At 41.8% G+C, this 19,060-nt stretch overlaps 1 pseudogene; it reads left to right on the top strand.

Moving 5' to 3' along the window:
• Positions 1–2,342: 2,342 nt before the first annotated feature.
• On the top strand, positions 2,343–11,272 carry LOC121580191 (annotated as a pseudogene).
• The last annotated feature ends 7,788 nt before the right edge of the window (positions 11,273–19,060 follow it).

Consider the following 19,060-nt stretch of genomic DNA (forward strand, 5'->3'; position numbering starts at 1 on the left):
ATCCTTAAAGAGATGGTTGGGGCTAAGGCTTAAGAGTGTGTGAACGATGCTGAATGGGTGTAGACAAGCTCTCCAGTACGTGACCATTTTCTCAAAAGTGGGGTTACAAGTTTATCAACTTTCAAAGCAGAATTAATTTCCCATTGTTCTCAACTTTAGTGTATGATATACAATTTTCTAGCTCTGAGTCTCTACTTTTATCCAATGTGTAAAAATAAAATGAATAACATTTCAAATTTTGCTACAGAAGATCGAGCCAGTCGGTCACATTTGAATGGCCTTTTATTGTCCCCAGCACAAGGTGCACCTGTGTAATGAGGGAGAGAGAACTGAACAAACATACTCAACAATTTCCTTAGTTACAGTTCATATCAGGAAATCGGTCAATTGAAATAAATTCATTAGGCCCTAATATATGGATTTCAAATGACTGGGAATACAGATATGCATCTGTTGGTCACAGAGACCTTAAAGGTAGGGGTGCAGATTAGAAAACCAGTCTGTATCTGGTGTGACCACCATTTGCCTCATGCAGCGTGACATGTCACCTTCGCATAGAGTTGATCAGGCTGTTGATTGTGGCCTGTGGAACGTTGTCCCACTCCTCTTCAATGGCTGTGCGAAGTTGCTGGATATTGGCGGGAACTAGCTGTCGATCCAGAGCATCCCAAACATGCTCAATGGGTGACATGTGAGTATGCAGGCCATGGAAGAACTGGGACATTTTCAGCTTCCAGGAATTGTGTATCATTGCGATATGGGGCCGTGCATTATCATGCTGAAACGAGGTGATTGCAGTGGATGAATGGCACAACAAGGGGCAAATGCCTTCTGCTGAAAAGACCAATCTGTCTAGAACAAATATATTTTTTCCTCAACTCCCAATTTTGAGTAAACAGCAGCACTGTTTTTCAAAGTACAGTAGCTCATCTTGAGATAAGCTATTGTCAAGACGTGCGCATCGGCCATTACCGTGAGTAGCAGCCTATGGTTTCATCTTCATCATTTAGGTGAGTCAGTGTGCCAATGGACATTTTATTTAGTAGCCTATAAAATATATCTCCTAATATTGTACAATCAGTGTCGCTTCATTGGTCTGGGCTATTGTTTGAATTCAAGACCAGATTGATCTCAGTTTGTCAGTGTCAGAGTAGCCACGCATTTCGGTCATTTGTGTGGTATTAAAAAATATTCAGTTCATGTCTTTTATCATGTAAATGACATTGACATTTTGTTGGATCCCTGCTAACAAATGTTCACCATGTGTGGAAATCCTAAAAACACCTGTGCTCAACTGTCGTCTATGCCACATTGCACATTTGATTATAAAGGGTATTTTTCTTCAACAGTAAATTTACAACGCATTGAATTGCATCTTGGTGCACGGATTTGTTTACAGAAAACAGTGTGCCCCGGGGCCTATGATTTCTTAATCCGGCCCTGAGCATAGGCAGTGTGTATGAATTCAGGCTGTAACACAACAAAATGTGGAATAAGTTGAGTGGTATGAATACTTTCTGAAGGCACAGTAGACTAACGCTAATGCATTCTATTGGACGGAGATGTCAAACCTACTTTTACATGTATTAGGTTCGCTAGATTCTACACTGCTCTAAATGTTTTACTGTTTCTCTAACCTTCTGGAAATGTCTACCAAATTAGATACTTGGTGTTCCAGAAAATGAAAGGTGATGGCATGCATCTTCCATATATAACTGAACATAGGAGATGCAGGCTATCATCTTTCTGGAATACCAAGGATCTACAATGACTAGGCCTGTACCCAGATAAGCGTTCTCATTCCGTCAAACCTTTGGTAGTGCTGGCACACCTCAAAGACTGCCTAGCTAAACACTACCTAGTAGTTTATCTTGACTCGAGGCATTCCCAAATGTCACTGCTTTAAAAAGCACTAGCAGTAGCATTCCCAAATGTCACAACTATAAAAGACCTACGGTACTAGGCGGCCCTACCATTATCATACTGTTATTTACTGTACGTTATCTTAGTTCTCAATTAACACGTTACTGTATCTCTGTATGATATGAAACTATAATTGATATAGCCTACAGATCTAACATCGACTAGTTGACTTTGACTAACCACCCTATCCATAAGCCTTAACCAGTTTACATGTGGTGTGTCACTCCAGGAGTCTATTCTACCCATATTTTCTACATCTGCAAATTCCTTACTTCTAAAAACCTGGCTTTGAGAAGTGAGAAATGTGCAGATGTGGCAGATTTGTTTGTCACTAATGATTTGTTAGTAGTATGGGCTTCTAGGAGGAATGTAGAAGGCTCTGCTCAAGGCTATTGCTTATCAACCTGACAGATTCGAACATGGATCTCGTGCTGAACGTCGCTGAACACTATGTCTTCACCCCCTATGTGTACCCGTCATCATGGCCCAGGACAGGGCGCTGCGCCAGATCATCAGCCTGTTGGTAGTCACAAACCTAGGGGCCGCGGTCCTCTACCTGGGCCTGGGATGGCTGAGCTACCACTTCATCTTTGACCACAACCTCATGAAACATTCACAGTTTCTAATGGTATTTCCTTCTTTATTTTACTCAATACTTGGATGGAAAATTACTGAGGATAATAGCGGACGATATTTCCACTCCTATTTGCCATATCTTCAATTTAAGCCTACTAGAAAGTGTGTGCCCTCAGGCCTGGAGGGAAGCAAAAGTCATTCTGCTACCTAAGAATAGTAAAGCCCCCTTTACTGGCTCAAATAGCCAACCAATCAGCCTGTTACCAACCCTTAGTAAAGTTTTGGAAAAAATTGTGTTTGACCAGAGACAATGCTATGTTACAGTAGAAAAATTGACAACAGACTTTCAACACATTTATAGGGAAGGACATTCAACAAGCACAGCACTTACACAAATGACTGATGATTGGCTGAGAGAAATTGATGATCAAAAGATTGTGGGAGCTGTTTTGTTAGACTTCAGTGTGGCTTTTGACATTATCGGTCATAGTCTGCTGCTGGAAAAACTGATGTGTTATGGCTTTACACCCCCTGCTATATTGTGGATAAAGAGTTACCTGTCTAACAGAACACAGAGGATGTCCTTTAATGGAAGCCTCTCCAACATAATCCAGGTAGAATCAGGAATTCCCCAGGGCAGCTGTCTAGGCCACTTACTTTTTTCAATCTTTACTAATGAAATGCCACTGACTTTGAGTAAAGCCAGTGTGTCTATGTATGCGGATGACTCAACACTACACGTCAGCTACTACAGCGACTGAAATGACTGAAACACTTAACAAAGAGCTGCAGTTAGTTTCAGAATGGGTGGCAAGGAATAAGTTAGTCCTAAATATTTCAAAAACTAAAAGCATTGTATTTGTGACAAATCATTCACTAAACCCTAAACCTCAATTAAATATTGTAATAAATAATGTGGAAATTGAGCAAGTTGAGGTGACTAAACTGCTTGGAGTAACTCTGGATTGTAAACTGTCATGGTCAAAACATATTGATACAACAGTAGCTAAGATGGGGAGAAGTCTGTCCATAATAAAGTGTTGTTCTACCTTCTTAACAACACTATCAACAAGGCAGGTCCTACAGGCCCTACTTTTGTCGCACCTGGACTACTGTTCAGTCGTGTGGTCAGGTGCCACAAAGAGGGACTTAGGAAAATTGCAATTGACTCAGAACAGGGCAGCACGGCTGGCCCTTGGATGTACACAGAGAGCAAACATGAATAATATGCATGCCAATCTCTCCTGGCTCAAAGTGGAGGAGAGATTGACTTCATCATTACTTGTGAGAGGTATTGACATGTTGAAAGCACTGAGCTGTCTGTTTAAACGACACCATGCATACCCCACAAGACATGCCACCAGATGTCACTTCACAGTCCCCAAGTCCAGAACAGACTATGGGAGGCGCACAGTACTAAATGGAGCCATGACTACATGGAACTCTATTCCACATCAGGTAACTGATGTAAGCAGTAGAATCAGATTTAAAAAACAGATAAAAATACACCTTATGGAACAGCAGGGACTGTGAAGCAACACAAACACATAGGCACAGACGCATACACACACACGATAACATACGCACTATACACACACATACACATGGATTTTGTGTTGTAGATACAGTGGGGGAAAAAAGTATTTAGTCAGCCACCAATTGTGCAAGTTCTCCCACTTAAAAAGATGAGAGAGGCCTGTAATTTTCATCATAGGTACACGTCAACTATGACAGACAAATTGAGAAAAAAAACTCCAGAAAATCACATTGTAGGATTTTTTATGAATTTTTTTGCAAATGATGGTGGAAAATAAGTATTTGGTCACCTACAAACAAGCAAGATTTCTGGCTCTCACAGACCTGTAACTTCTTCTTTTAAGAGGCTCCTCTGTCCTCCACTCGTTACCTGTATTAATTGCACCTGTTTGAACTTGTTATCAGTATAAAAAACACCTGTCCACAACCTCAAACAGTCACACTCCAAACTCCACTATGGCCAAGACCAAAGAGCTGTCAAAGGACACCAGAAACAAAATTGTAGACCTGCACCAGGCTGGGAAGACTGCATCTGCAATAGGTAAGCAGCTTGGTTTGAAGAAATCAACTGTGGGAGCAATTATTAGGAAATGGAAGACATACAAGACCACTGATAATCTCCCCCTCGATCTGGGGCTCCACGCAAGATCTCACCCCGTGGGGTCAAAATGATCACAAGAACGATGAGCAAAAATCCCAGAACCACACGGGGGGGACCTAGTGAATGACCTGCAGAGAGCTGGGACCAAAGTAACAAAGCCTACCATCAGTAACACACTACGCCGCCAGGGACTCAAATCCTGCAGTGCCAGACGTGTCCCCCTGCTTAAGCCAGTACATGTCCAGGCCCGTCTGAAGTTTGCTAGAGTGCATTTGGATGATCCAGAAGAGGATTGGGAGAATGTCATATGGTCAGATGAAACCAAAATATAACTTTTTGGTAAAAACTCAACTCGTCGTGTTTGGAGGACAAAGAATGCTGAGTTGCATCCAAAGAACACCATACCTACTGTGAAGCATGAGGGTGGAAACATCATGCTTTGGGGCTGTTTTTCTGCAAAGGGACCAGGACGACTGATCCGTGTAAAGGAAAGAATGAATGGGGCCATGTATCGTGAGATTTTGAGTGAAAACCTCCTTCCATCAGCAAGGGCATTGAAGATGAATAAATCTTTCAGCATGACAATGATCCCAAACACACCGCCCGGGCAACGAAGCATTTCAAGGTCCTGGAGTGGCCTAGCCAGTCTCCAGATCTCAACCCCATAGAAAATCTTTGGAGGGAGTTGGAAGTCCGTGTTGCCCAGCAACAGCCCCAAAACATCACTGCTCTAGAGGAGATCTGCATGGAGGAATGGGCCAAAATACCAGCAACAGTGTGTGAAAACCTTGTGAAGACTTACAGAAAACGTTTGACCTGTGTCATTGCCAACAAAGGGTATATAACAAAGTATTGAGAAACTTTTGTTATTGACCAAATACTTATTTTCCACCATAATTTGCAAATAAATTCATAAAAAATCCTACAATGTGATTTTCTGGATTTTTTTCTCTCAATTTGTCTGTCATAGTTGACGTGTACCTATGATGAAAATTACAGGCCTCTCTCATCTTTTTAAGTGGGAGAACTTGCACAATTGGTGGCTGACTAAATACTTTTTTTCCCCACTGTATCCTAATTTGACTTTGGTGCATGTCATGTTCTCTATATTACCGTTTCTGGTAAACACACAATATTTACATTTTACATTTTAGTCATTTAGCAGACGCTCTTATCCAGAGCGACTTACAGTTAGTATCAACTAAAATCAGTTTATTTGTCACATGCACATGATTCAGAAGGTGTAAACCGGCCTCAAATGCGCAGACCACGTGTAACCACGCCAGCCCAGGAACTCCACATCCGGCTTCTTCAACTGCGGGCTCGTCTGAGACAAGCCACCCGGACAGTATATTTTTTCTCCCCAATTTCGATCTTGTCTCATTGCAACTCCCCAACGGGCACGGGAGGCGAAGGTCGAGTCATGCGTCCTCCGAAACATGACCCGCCAAACCGCGCTTCTTAACACCCGCCCGCTGCTGTCTTGGAGGAAACACTGTTCAACTGACAACCGAGGTCAGCCACAAGGAGTTGCTAGAGCGCGGTGAGCCAAGTAAAGCCCCTGGCCAAACCCTCCCCTAACCTAACCTGGATGACGCTGGGCCAATTGTGTGCCGCCCTATGGGACTCCTGATCACGGCCAGTTGTGATACAGCCCGGGATCGAACCCGGGTCTGTAGTGACGCCTCTAGCACTGCGATGCAATGCCTTAGACCTCTGTGCCACTCGGGAGGCCCTCTGAAGAGTATCTCTGTCTGTAATAAAGCCCATTTGTGGGGAAAAACTCATTCTGATTGTCTGGGCCTGGTTCCCCATGGTTGCGCCCCTGCCCAGTCATGTGAAATCCATAGATTAGGGCCTAATTTATTTATTTAAAATTGACCGATTTCCTTAAAATAACTTTAACTCAGTAAAATGGTTTAAATTGTTGCATGTTGTGTTTATAGTTTTGCTCAGTATAGAATATTGGTAACTACAACTCCCTACTACATCGCACAGTTCAGGCGTCATCTGATTTATTGCTACAGAAACTGCACATCAAATAAAAATAACAACAAAAAAACTAAATGGAAATCAAATAATTCCTGTGTAGCTCAGTTGGTAGAGCATGGCGCTTGCAATGCTAGGGTTGTGGGTTCGTTTCCCACAGGGGGCCAGTATGAAAAAATTCAAATAAATTCATAAAAAATCCTACAATGTCATTTTCTGGAAAAAATATTCTCATTTTGTCTGTCATAGTTGACGTGTACCTATGATGAAAATTACAGGCCTCTCTCATCTTTTTAAGTGGGAGAACTTGCACAATTGGTGGCTGACTAAATACTTTTTTTCCCCACTGTATGATCTCTGTAATTGCAAACAAAGGTTTCTGTACCAAATATTAAGTTCTGCTTTTCTGATGTATCAAATACTTATGTCATGCAATAAAATTAAAATTAATTACTTAAAAATCATACAATGTGATTTTCTGGATTTTTGTTTTAGATTCCGTCTCTCACAGTTGAAGTGTACCTATGATACAAAAGCATGTAGAGGTCTGTAATGTGTAAGTAGGAAAACCTGCAAAATTGGCAGTGTATCAAATACTTGTTCTCCCCACTGTATACAGTACCAGTCATGTTTGGACACACCTACTTATTCAAAGGTTTTTCTTTATTTCTACTATTTTCTACATTATATAGTAATAGTGAAGACAACAAAACTATGAAATAACACATATGGAATCATGTAGTAATCAAAATGTATTTTTTTATTTGAGATTCTTCAAATAGCCACCCTTTGCCTTGATGACAGCTTTGCGCCCTCTTGGCATTCTCTCAACCAGCTTTACCTGGAATGCTTTTCCAACAGTCTTGAAGGAGTTCCCACATATGCTGAGCACTTGTTGGCTGCTTTTCCTTCACTCTGCGGTCCGACTCATCCCAAACCATCTCAATTTCGGAGGATTGTGGAGGCCAGGTCATCTGATGCAGTACTCCATCACTCTCCTTGGTAAAATAGCCCTTACACAGCCTGGAGGTGTGTTGGGTCATTGTCCTGTTGAAAAACAAATGATAGTCCCACTAAGCCCAAACCAGATGGGATGGCGTATCGCTGCAGAATGTTGTGGTAGCCATGCTGGTTAAGTGTGCCTTGAATTCTAAATAAATCACAGACAGTGTCTCCAGCAAAGCACCCCCACACCATAACACCTCCTCCTCCATGCTTTACGGTGGGAAATACACATGCGGAGATCATCCGTTCTCCCACACCGCGTCTCACAAAGACACGGCGGTTGGAACCAAAACTCTCCAATTTGGACTCCAGACCAAAGGACAAATTTCCACCAGTTGAATGTCCATTGCTCGTGTTTCTTGGCCCAAGCAAGTCTCTTCTTATTGGTGTCCTTTAGTAGTGGTTTCTTTGCAGCAATTTGACCATGAATGCCTGATTCACAGTCTCCTCTGAACAGTTGATGTTGAGATGTCTGTTACTTGAACTTAGTGAAGCATTTATTTGGGTTGTAATTTCTGAGGCTGGTAATTCTAATGAACTAATCCTCTGCAGCAGACAAAACTCTGGGTCTTCCATTCCTGTGGCGGTCCTCATGAGAGCCAACTTCATCATAGCGCTTGATGGTTTTTGTGACTGCACTTGAAGAAACTTTCAAAGTTCTTGAAATGTTCCGTATTGACTGACCTTCATGTCTTAAAGTAATGATGGACTGTCATTTCTCTTTGCTTATTTGAGCTGTTCTTGCCATAATATGGACTTGGTCTTTTACCAAATAGGGCTATCTTCTGTATAACACCCCTACCATGTCACAACACAACTGACTGGCTCAAACGCATTAAGAAGGAAAGAAATTCCACAAATTAACTTTTAACAAGGCACACCTGTTAATTGAAATGCATTCCAGGTGACTACCTCATGAAGCTGGTTGAGAGAATGCCAAGAGTGTGCAAAGCTGTCATCAAGGCAAAGGGAGGCTACTTTGACCAGTAGTGTTATGTCTTTGGTACCCATGTGTATTGTCTGCTGGTCCTAGCCTCAATTGCTGGCACACTTGAAAGTGATCAAACGGGACCCTATGTTTTTGTATACCATCTATTCCTCAGCAAATATGTTTTAAATACAATTCCTTTTGGAATCCTGTTCACTTGAATTGACCATCTCTGTGACGTGTTCCCTCCCCGCAGCACTTCCACAAGCCATACCACGTGTGGAATATCTCCACACCGTTCGCCAGCCACGCCTTCCACCCGCTGGACGGCTTCCTGCAGGGCCTGCCTTACCACATCTACCACTTTCTCTTCCCCCTGCACAAGGTGCTCTACCTGGCCCTCTACATTTTCGTCAACATCTGGACTGTGTCCATCCATGATGGCGACTACCACGTCCCCGGCCCACTGCAGGAGGTGGTCAACGGGGCAGCCCACCACACGGACCACCACCTCTTCTTCGACGTCAACTACGGCCAGTACTTCACCCTGTGGGACCGCATTGGTGGGTCTTATCGCAACCCCTTGGTACTTGAAGGGAAGGGCCCCCTCGACTGCATTCACAGACTGACGGCTGAGGGGAAGATGAGAACTAATGGGACTAATGCTAACGCCAATGGGCACACGAATGGGCATGCTAATGGGAGCGGTACGAAGAGCAAGGAGCAGTAGTTTGTACATGTGGTCTAGTGTCATGATGAAGGATTGCTTAGCTGGTAAAGCTAAGCTAGTTGTCATCGATAAGGAATAGCTCACGTTCTGGTTAACACATTGGTCCTTTTCATTCATCCCAAAGAAAATAATCAATATGTTATTTTCAGTTGTTTACCTTTTATTGTCCGTTGAATTACTTTTTCTTGTTTCAATGCTAGGAAAGGGAGAAAGCAAGCTTTCCTTAAAAATACATTTCACTGAAAAGCCCTATGCTGAATATGCGGGTAAAAAAAAAACATTTGGAACTTAATTTCAGTTTCTATATTTACCAAACAAATACTTAAAGGTCCAATGCAGCTGTTATCTCCATATCAAATCATTTATAGTTAACAATTAAGTACCTTACCGTGATTGTTTTCAATTAAAATGGTAAAAATGAAACCAATAGCTTCTTAGTGAAGCGACAATGAAATATGATGTCTAGTGCTGATTTAATGCAAGCAAATGAAAATGCATGATGTTCCTTCACCCCCTATGTACTAGATTACTAGTCAGAGTTGGTCATGCTCATACCCAGTTTTAAACCCTTTGGGACTTTACGCCAACACCATTGGCTGCTTACAGAATGGTGCACAATAAAAGTCAAGTCTATGATGAATCTAAGTGGGTGGGATTGTGTATTTGTATCTGAATGTTTTGCATTTTAAAGCAGACCTATCTGGGGCAAAAAGAGATCCCAAAATAAAAAGTAGTGCCCATTCAGAAGTTGGACTTCATTCATTTTGACTTTTGAAAAATGATTTGGGGTTTACAAGCAGCAAACAAAGTGAATCGTATTGTAGATGAACACATCGAATAACCTCATCCCAGCCAACTCTTTTATTGCATTACAATGAACAATAGTTTGGCCACAACACAGACTATAGGATGAGGCAATGTGTGCAGTAATGCACGTAGAATACTATTGAATGAAGGGATAGGTTTTAAAACAGTGACTTTGTTATATCGTAGTTTTTCAAACCTAGAAACGAATATATAAAGACATCTATCCATTTTATTTAGAGAATGCAGGTGGCAGAACACCATTAGTTCTACCAGTGTCTGACAAATGCCACCTAATATTGTGCCTTTTGAATCTCTCCAACCTTACATATTCAATTATGAAAACACAGTTTGAACATGGAACTTAATCTTAGTCCTATGCAGTCTCCCATTTTAAAGTGTTGGAGAGGCCACAATTATATCACAATATCTGAGAAGCATTCTGTTAATCCAAAAAGTTCAATTTCATATTCTTCTTTGTGTTGTCTCATAAGCAATAATGATGGAATAGTCCCAACTCCCAAGACATGTTTACTTTCATGACGCAGCACTCTTGAGATGTTATTTCAGACTAAATACAGCAGAGGGAGCTATTGCATTACCCAAGGTTTTCTTTTCAGCGTCTTATCTTTTCAATTTATGAAACATCAGGTCAGCACACAGCAAAACAACACTTCATTGTGTTTTCGTTAGGATACCTTTCTGTTAAATCAATTGTTACAACGTAGAAGCAAAACATGTAGTCAACAAATTCCTAAATGAATAGCCTGTATGGACAATAACCTAATGGAATAGAACTGGAACGCTCTTGAGCTGAGATGCGAGGAGACGGTATTGGCTGCTTGATACTGTATTTACATGAGTATAATTAAATGTACAAAATCTATTGTCATTGTATTTACCTCTGGCTTCAAGATAACATTTAAGAACCATCCACATTGAAGGCAGTCCCACTACATGCAAAAACATATCTCTAGTTACATAATAATTTCAACATGGCTATCTTGGCTGCAAGTGTTTTGGGAATCACATTTTCCAGTGTGTGCACATTTTACTAACACTCTTGATCTACCATCAAAATCATGCAGCAAATAATGAAACAATTATTGGCATGAAATTGTTCAATTGTTCATATCAATTTATTTGTACACATTCCCTCCATACTTGTCTCTCTTCAATGGCTTGGTTGTAATGCTTCAATGACTTGGTTGTATACTGTATATGGCTTGGTTGTACTATATAAAAATATAAAAAATAAACGTTTTAAGTGAGAAGTAGGCATTGGTCTGAAGCCGAAAAAGAAAATAAATTCAGGAGCACCACAATGCCTACTCCACCCATGCTCTACCAAGGTTTTCCAGCACACAGCTTTGAACTACAGTAGCTATGTTGGTCTATTGTAGTTCAGGCAATGTGTATACAGGTTGCTTAGGATTCAAACCTTCTCAAACAGCCTAATTCATACTCTTAGAGGAGGTGCTCCCACAATAATGTGATTTGTACTGCATACAAGTTAAAGTATTGGATTATTCACACACCACACACTAATCCCATTCCACTACCTTTTCAAGTTTTGTTTAATTATATGAAAGCAAGCTTTGCTTTTATACTTATAAGACCATCATGCTCGATTGAGTGAGCTGTTTTGCCTTGTAATGTGGTGCCTGCCTGTATTTCCTTAAACTTTTATTTTAGCAATACATGTAATTGAGAAAAATATATTTCTTAACATCTTTTTTTGGTCAGTAGGTGCCCAACAACAACAGGGGGTGGTGTGTTGGACACAGGCGCTCATATTTGTGACCGACTGCCTCGATTCGGTCTTATGTAGCAACATTTTAAATAGTTATTTACATTGGATAAAAGTAGAGACTCAGAGCTAGAAAATGGTATATCATACACTGCAGTTGAGGAACAATGGGAAAGTAATTCTGCTTTGAAAGTTGATAAACTTGTAACCCCACTTTTGAGAAAATGTCCCTTGAATGTTTTGATACACCTACTGGAGAGCTCTTCTTTGTCTACACCCATTCAGCATCGTTCACACCCTCTTAAGCCTTAGACCCACCCATCTCTTTAAGGATTCACATGTGAGGCCATGTGGTAAACACAAGCTATATCAAATAAAAAAGTGTATTTGTCACATGCACAGGATACAGAAGGTGTAAACGGTACATTGAAATGGTTACTTGCATAGTAGCAATAGCAAAAATAAAGTGTCCAGATACAAATATTTTAGAAATATTGTATAATTATTAAATGACGCATACCTGACACACTTGTCTAAATTGATGGGTCATGTGAAGGAAATGCTATAATCTCCCCCCAGCCACATTGAGCTAAATGGATGGGTATCTATTGTCTAGACATGTACAAATAAAATACAATAGATGGCCGTAATCACCCCCAGACACACCTGGCTAATGTGATGGGTCATGTAATAATCCGGCCGAAGTTAAGTATTTTATTTAGACATGTAGCTAGCTAGGTAGCCAGCTAGCTAGCTAAACAATGAACCGGCATAATCCCAACTCATACTACTACCAATACGAACACTGTCATAGCTGTAGTATGAATCCGCAGGTAGCTAAAGCTAACATCTAGGTTCAATGTTAGCTAGCTAACATTAGGCTATAACTAGCAATGCAAATGTTTTTCTGAATTGAATAATATTACTACACAGATCATACACGTAACGTTAGCTAGCAAGCCAGCAAGCTAATGTTCGCTAGCAAACTAACAGTACGCTTTAACTTGCAATGAAAACGACTTTCTGACGAAATTAGAAACTTACACTACCAGTCAACATTTTGGACAGACCTACTCATCCAAGTGTTTTTCTTTATTTTTAATTTTAATTAAATTTTTTATATTGTAGAATAATAGTGAAGACATCAAAACTATGAAATAACACATGGAATCATGTAGTTACCAAAAAAGTGTTAAAAAAATAAATATATATTTTATATTTGAGATTCTTCAAATAGCCAACCTTTACCTTGATGACAGCTTTGCACACTCTTGTCATTCTCTCAGGACAGAAATGACCATACTGAACTGACAGGATGGAAATGACCGTTACTGAACTGACAGGACAGAAATTACCGTTAGTAATTCGGTGTCCTTGCGCAGAACAAGCTGGGCACGGGCCCCTTCAGCGAGGTCGTCACTGTGAACACACTAGGTGGGTATTATGGTATTCACCTCTGACCTACAGTATATGACCTATTGGACTGGGGAAGAAAGTGAGGCATGAGTGACCTTACCTGGCGGGAACACAACAGAACTGTCTGGTGTGACTACAAGATGGCAGCTAGGGAAAAGTTGTGATGGTAATTAATTGAATGATGTGTGGTTTTGTTGTTAATAGTGATGTATGCAGTGGTGTTGGTGGCAGCAGCTGTAGTAGTAATATGTTGTGGTTTTAAAAGTTGCCCATCAACTTTCTAAAGAACTCGTGCCAACAATTGCAGTTACACTGCTACTGCATTTGAAATACAGCTCTCTAACCCCTCCCAGTCTCTCTTTCTCTTTCCAACTCTCCATCTCTCTCTCTCTCTCTCTCTCTCTCTCTCTCTCTCTCTCTTTCTCTCTCTCTCTCTCTCTCTCTCTCCGTCAAGTATTTCCTATAAGTACCCCTGAACCACTGGTGCTGCTTACCTCACCACGATGCCTCATAGCCAATCGGACGCAGCAGGGTGTCTTGCTCATGTGGATCCCGCCGGCCAACCACATGGCTCCGATTGAGCGCTACGTCATGGAGTTCCTCCTGGGGGAGAGGTGGGATGTCCTAGACGATGCCATCCCCGCCGGAGAGACAGAGCTGCTAGCCAGAGACCTCATTCAGGTAGCTTACTGTTTCATACAGAATGACGGGTGGCCAGTTATCCGCAGGGCTGGTGTGGGCGCAGGCTTTATTCCAGCCAAGCTCATTAACACACCTTCATCCAACACTGTTTATGACCAAAAGTATGTGGACACCTGCTCGTCGAACATCTCATTCCAAAATCATGTGTATTAATATGGAGTTCTGGGAAGGCTTTCCACTAGATGTTGGAATATTGCTGCCGGATCTTGCTTCCATTCAGCCACAAGAGCATTAGTGAGGTCGGGCACTGATGTTGGACGATTAGGCCTGGCTCGCAGTCTGCGTTCCAATTCATCCCAAAGGTCATCGATGGGGTTGAGGTCAGGGCTCTATGCAGGCCAGTGAAGTCCTTCCACACCGTTCTTGACAAACCATTTCTGTATGGACCTCGCTTTGTGCACGGGGGCATTGTCATGTTGAAACAGGAAAGGGCCTTCCCCAAACTGTTGCCACAAAGTTGGAACCACTGAATAATCTAGAATGTCATTGTATGTTGTAGCGTTAAGATTTCCCTTCACTGGAACTAAGGGGCATAGCCCGAACCAGGAAAAACAGCCCCAGACCATTATTCCTCCTCCACCAAACTTTACAGTTGACACTATGCATTGGGGCAGGTAGCGTTCTCCTGGCATCCACCAAACCCAGATTTGTCCTTCGGACTGCCAGATGGTGAAGCGTGATTCATCAATCCAGAGAACTCGTTTTCCACTGCTCCAGAGTCAAATGGCGGCGAGCTTTATACCAATCCAGCCGACGCTTGGCATTGCGCAAGATGATCTTAGGCTTGTGTGTGGCTGCTCGGCCATGGAAACCCATTTCATGAAGCTCCCGACTAACGTTTTTTTGTGCTGACATTGCTTCCAGAGGCAGTTTGGAACATGGCAGTGAGTGTTGCAACCGAGGACAGTCGATTTTTACTCTTTACGCGCTTCTGCACTCGGCGGCCCCGTTCTGTGAGCGTGTGTGGCCTACCACTTCAGGGCTGCTCCTAGACGTTTCCACTTCACAATAACAGCACCTACAGTTGACAGGGGCAGCTCTAGCAGGGCAGAAATCTGACGAACATCCTATGACGGTGCCACGTTGAAAGTCACTGAGCTCCAGTAAGGCCATTCTACTGCCAATGTTTGTATATGGAGATTGCATGGCTGTGTGCGCGATTTTATAGATTTTATACACCTGTCAGTAACGAATGTGGCTGAAATAGCCGAATCCACTAATTTGAAGGGGTGTCCACATACTTTTGTATATATAGTGTATTTAAATCATATTGAAATCAATTTCATGTTCAATCAATTTAGTTTTATTTTGCTAATTGTAGGCTACTGTCTGTAATTTTTGCCTCAATTTCATGGTGTAGGCCTAACAACATGTGCGCAATGATGTGCCTAATATTCGATTTAGTGCATAGCCTAAGCATTTTAATAAGCTGCCTCAATATTTGCAGCCATAGGTGATACTTTCTTTCTAGGAGCTGATCCGTTGTCAGTATCTAATGTTAAGGTAAGATTTGAATGGAGAACGCTGATCTGAGAGCAGCGCTGCCTTTCTTTTGATCCTATCAGTATCGACACGTGCTCTAATGGCGCACTTATTGAAAGATCTCCCTACATGGTGTTTTGAGAAACGCATGTGAGTTCTTCGGCCGTTATAGAAACGATGCATCGTTAAAACACTCGTAAACTGAAGTTCCATTGCTGTCGGGAAACTCAGTCCTGGCTATTACTTCATAGATATGGCTATTTGCGTTTATGCAAAATATATGGATTCTCCCTTTAAAGAGGGGAGGGGGGTGAATATCAACAGCTGCTTTAAATTAAGCACATACCAGTTCCTGTAAGTGACTCTCAAAGTACTGAAGAAGTTGAGTGAGCATTTGGAAATAATTTAAATTAAAAATTCCCCCGAAACCCCTCCAGTTTTTTTACTTGTTGATGGCTACTTCCCACTATGGGGACCTACGTCGACGTTTTTTTGTGTGTCTTTTTTTTGTGTGATCCGAACCGGCCTTGATTTCCCTAAAAACACGCCACTTCGATAAAAGTGACTATCGTGGCAGGTTAGGAGAGCATTTTCGCTAACACTAACCCTTTTCATAACCTTAACCTAATTCTCCTAACCTGCTATGTTAATTATCATAACCTGCTACATTAATTCTCCTAACCTGCTGTGTAAGTTCTAACCTGCTATGAAAAAGTCATAGCTGTATCCAAGTGCCAAGTTTTTAGGGACTGGACCAAATCTGAACCAATCATAGACATCTAATTTTCACAAGTTTGAACAGCGCAGTACAGTAGAGTAGTGGTTCTCAAACCTTTCCATAGGGACCCCAGGCCGTTCCATGTAATTGATCTATTCCAGAGCTAGCACACCTGATTCAACTTGTCAATTAATCCTCAATATCTTGAATAGCTAGTTCAGAGCTACAGCAAAATTGTGAAACGTCTGGGGGTCCCGAGGAGAGGTTTGAGAACCACTGCAGTAGAGCACAGCAGAGTGCAGTACATTACAGTACAGCAAAAAAAGTAGAGTCTTTTCAACATTAATTCAGAATCAAAAATAAACCTGATTCCCGAAAAATGTATTTTCAACGTCCTAAAAATACATATTTTAAACTTCCTGAAAATACATATTTTCACCTTTCATTGAGAACCTAAAATGAACCCAACTTCAACCTCTGGAAAATACGTCTTTTAAACAGAATTTTGATTACTGGGTTCAGATTTCTGGGAACACACTGAAAATGAAATTTTTATGAAATGGCATGAAGAAAATTGCATTCACAGAAGCGGGTGTACTGAATTAATGCATCATAAGGTAAGGGCTGGAATTAGTTCTGGATGCTCAAGCAGCAATGTGTCTGTCTTGTTTGTTGAGCTAGCTAGCTAGATAGCATGTGTACACTCACTGCAATGCACAGCCAAATCAAATCAAATCAAATGCACTACTTGCATGTGCATTGGCCGGGTTAAAGATTCAACATAGCTAACTGTTTTTTAGCAAGACTCTTTGTTTTATCAGCTACAGTTTGTGTTGCGAGAGGCTGATCTTGGTTGAGGAAATTTAGGCTAGCTAGCAGTGTTTGTGCTGAAACTGACATCTGGCTGCACTCATAGCTATCTACTCAGTTTGACTGTATCATGCCAGAGTATTTACCTTATAAAGATGAGCCCGTTGCATGTATTATAAGTTAGCAGCATGGCAGTTTCCCAAAGTTTGGTGTTGACTATGCACTTTAATTAGCTAGGTAGCTAGCTATGTTTTATGGAAGAATGTAGCTAGCTAGCTAGGATATATTGTCAACATTGGTAGCTACAGTCTCGTTGGCTTGTAGCTAATGTTACTGGCTAGTTGGCTAGCTAACTGGCTATAATAGCAGCCAAGGACGTTTGCTAGCTTATTTGTTTGTGGTCTGATTTAGTTTACACAGATGAAAAAACCTCCATAGCAAAATATACCTAGCTACTAACTATCTAGCTGCTGCTGTTGCACGGCAACCGAGTTGTTGGTCCCAGTTTTAGAACTCTGAGATTCGGCTGAAAAGATGTTAGCATTGTCAGAAATGCTACAAAAAGGTAGCACATCGTTGGTTCTTGATGGACAGACATAAGCACGTGAGAGTGATCAATTATACATTTAATAAAAACTGTTGCACCTACAAACTTAGTCAATCCAAAAAAATGTAAGTCCAATTGTCACTTTATGGACACTATAGTCTCGTTTGAATCCAACGTCTAGAATATGAGCTAGGTCGGCACAGAAAATACTCTTACAAATTGCTAAAGACCCTGTTAAGAAATCTGGTATGTGGTTCTCGGTAACGGCCAGACGGCTCATGACGTGTACCTCCAAGTTGATTTACAAATTTTCATTGAGATTGGTGGCATATTGGCATATTGGGAGACATGAATTTAACATTGAGCTTCAACCAATGCTTATATTATTGCGCCCACAATAATACATTAAATTGCCAGTACCGGGTTGGACCCCCTTTGTCTCCAGAACAGCCTGAATTCTTTGGGGCATGGAAACATTACGCAATTGGTATCAAGGGGCCTAATTTGTACCATGAAAACATTCCCCTCACCATTACACCACTGCCACCAGCCTGTACTGTTGACACCAGGCAGGATGGGTTCATGGACTCATGCTGCTTACGCTAAATCCTGACTCTTCCATCAGCATGACGCAACCGGAACTGGGATTCGTTGGACCAGGCGATGTTTTTCCACTCTTCAATTGTCCAGTGTGATTGCTTGCCCACTGGATCCCCTTCTTGTTTTTAGCTGATAGGAGTAGAAACCGGTGTGGTCATCTGCTGCAATAGTCCATCCATGACAAGGACCGACGAGTTGTGCGTGCCAAGATACCGTTCTGCACACTGTTGTCCTGCACCATTATTTGCCTGTTTGTGGCCCGCCTGTTAGCTTACACGATTCTTGCCATTCTCCTTCAACCTCTCATCAACGAGCTGTTTTCGCCCACAGGACTGCCACTGACTGGATGTTTTTTGTTTATCGCACCATTCTCTGTAAACCCTAGACACTGTCGTGCATGAAAAGCCCAGGAGGCCGGCCGTTTCTGAGATACTGGAACAGGCGCGCCTGGCATCGACGATCATACCATGCTCAGTCGCTTAGGTCACTCGTTTTGCCCATTCTAACGTTCAATCGAACAGTAACTGGATGCCTCTCAATGGCCACGTGACTCTGTCTGTAGGAGCGAACCATTTTCGTGAACGGGGTGGTGTACCTAATAAACTGGCCACTGAGTGCATCTTGCTCCTTGTTTATCTTTCCATAAAAAATGTGTGAAAAGAGAATGTCTCTTCAGTACAGTATTTGCATTTGACACGTGACCATAGAGGTCTCCTCCTTCACTCTTTACTTTCATCCTGCTCTCTTCCTATTCGTTCTGGGCACTGGAGATAAAACATCTTTGTTACCCTTCGTGTTGAGACCGCAGTCAGCGCTTAAACATTATTGTCCTCACTGCTTGATCAGTCTTGCCTTTTGAGCTTGGACAAATGGGCAGACAAGGAAAGCCTCTTGAAGATCACATATCGGGTTCAAGCGGAATTTATCTCTCGAGTCCTTAGTT

Source organism: Coregonus clupeaformis, chromosome 13 (assembly GCF_020615455.1).
Source record: "Coregonus clupeaformis isolate EN_2021a chromosome 13, ASM2061545v1, whole genome shotgun sequence".
Classification (NCBI taxonomy): Eukaryota; Metazoa; Chordata; class Actinopteri; order Salmoniformes; family Salmonidae; genus Coregonus; species Coregonus clupeaformis.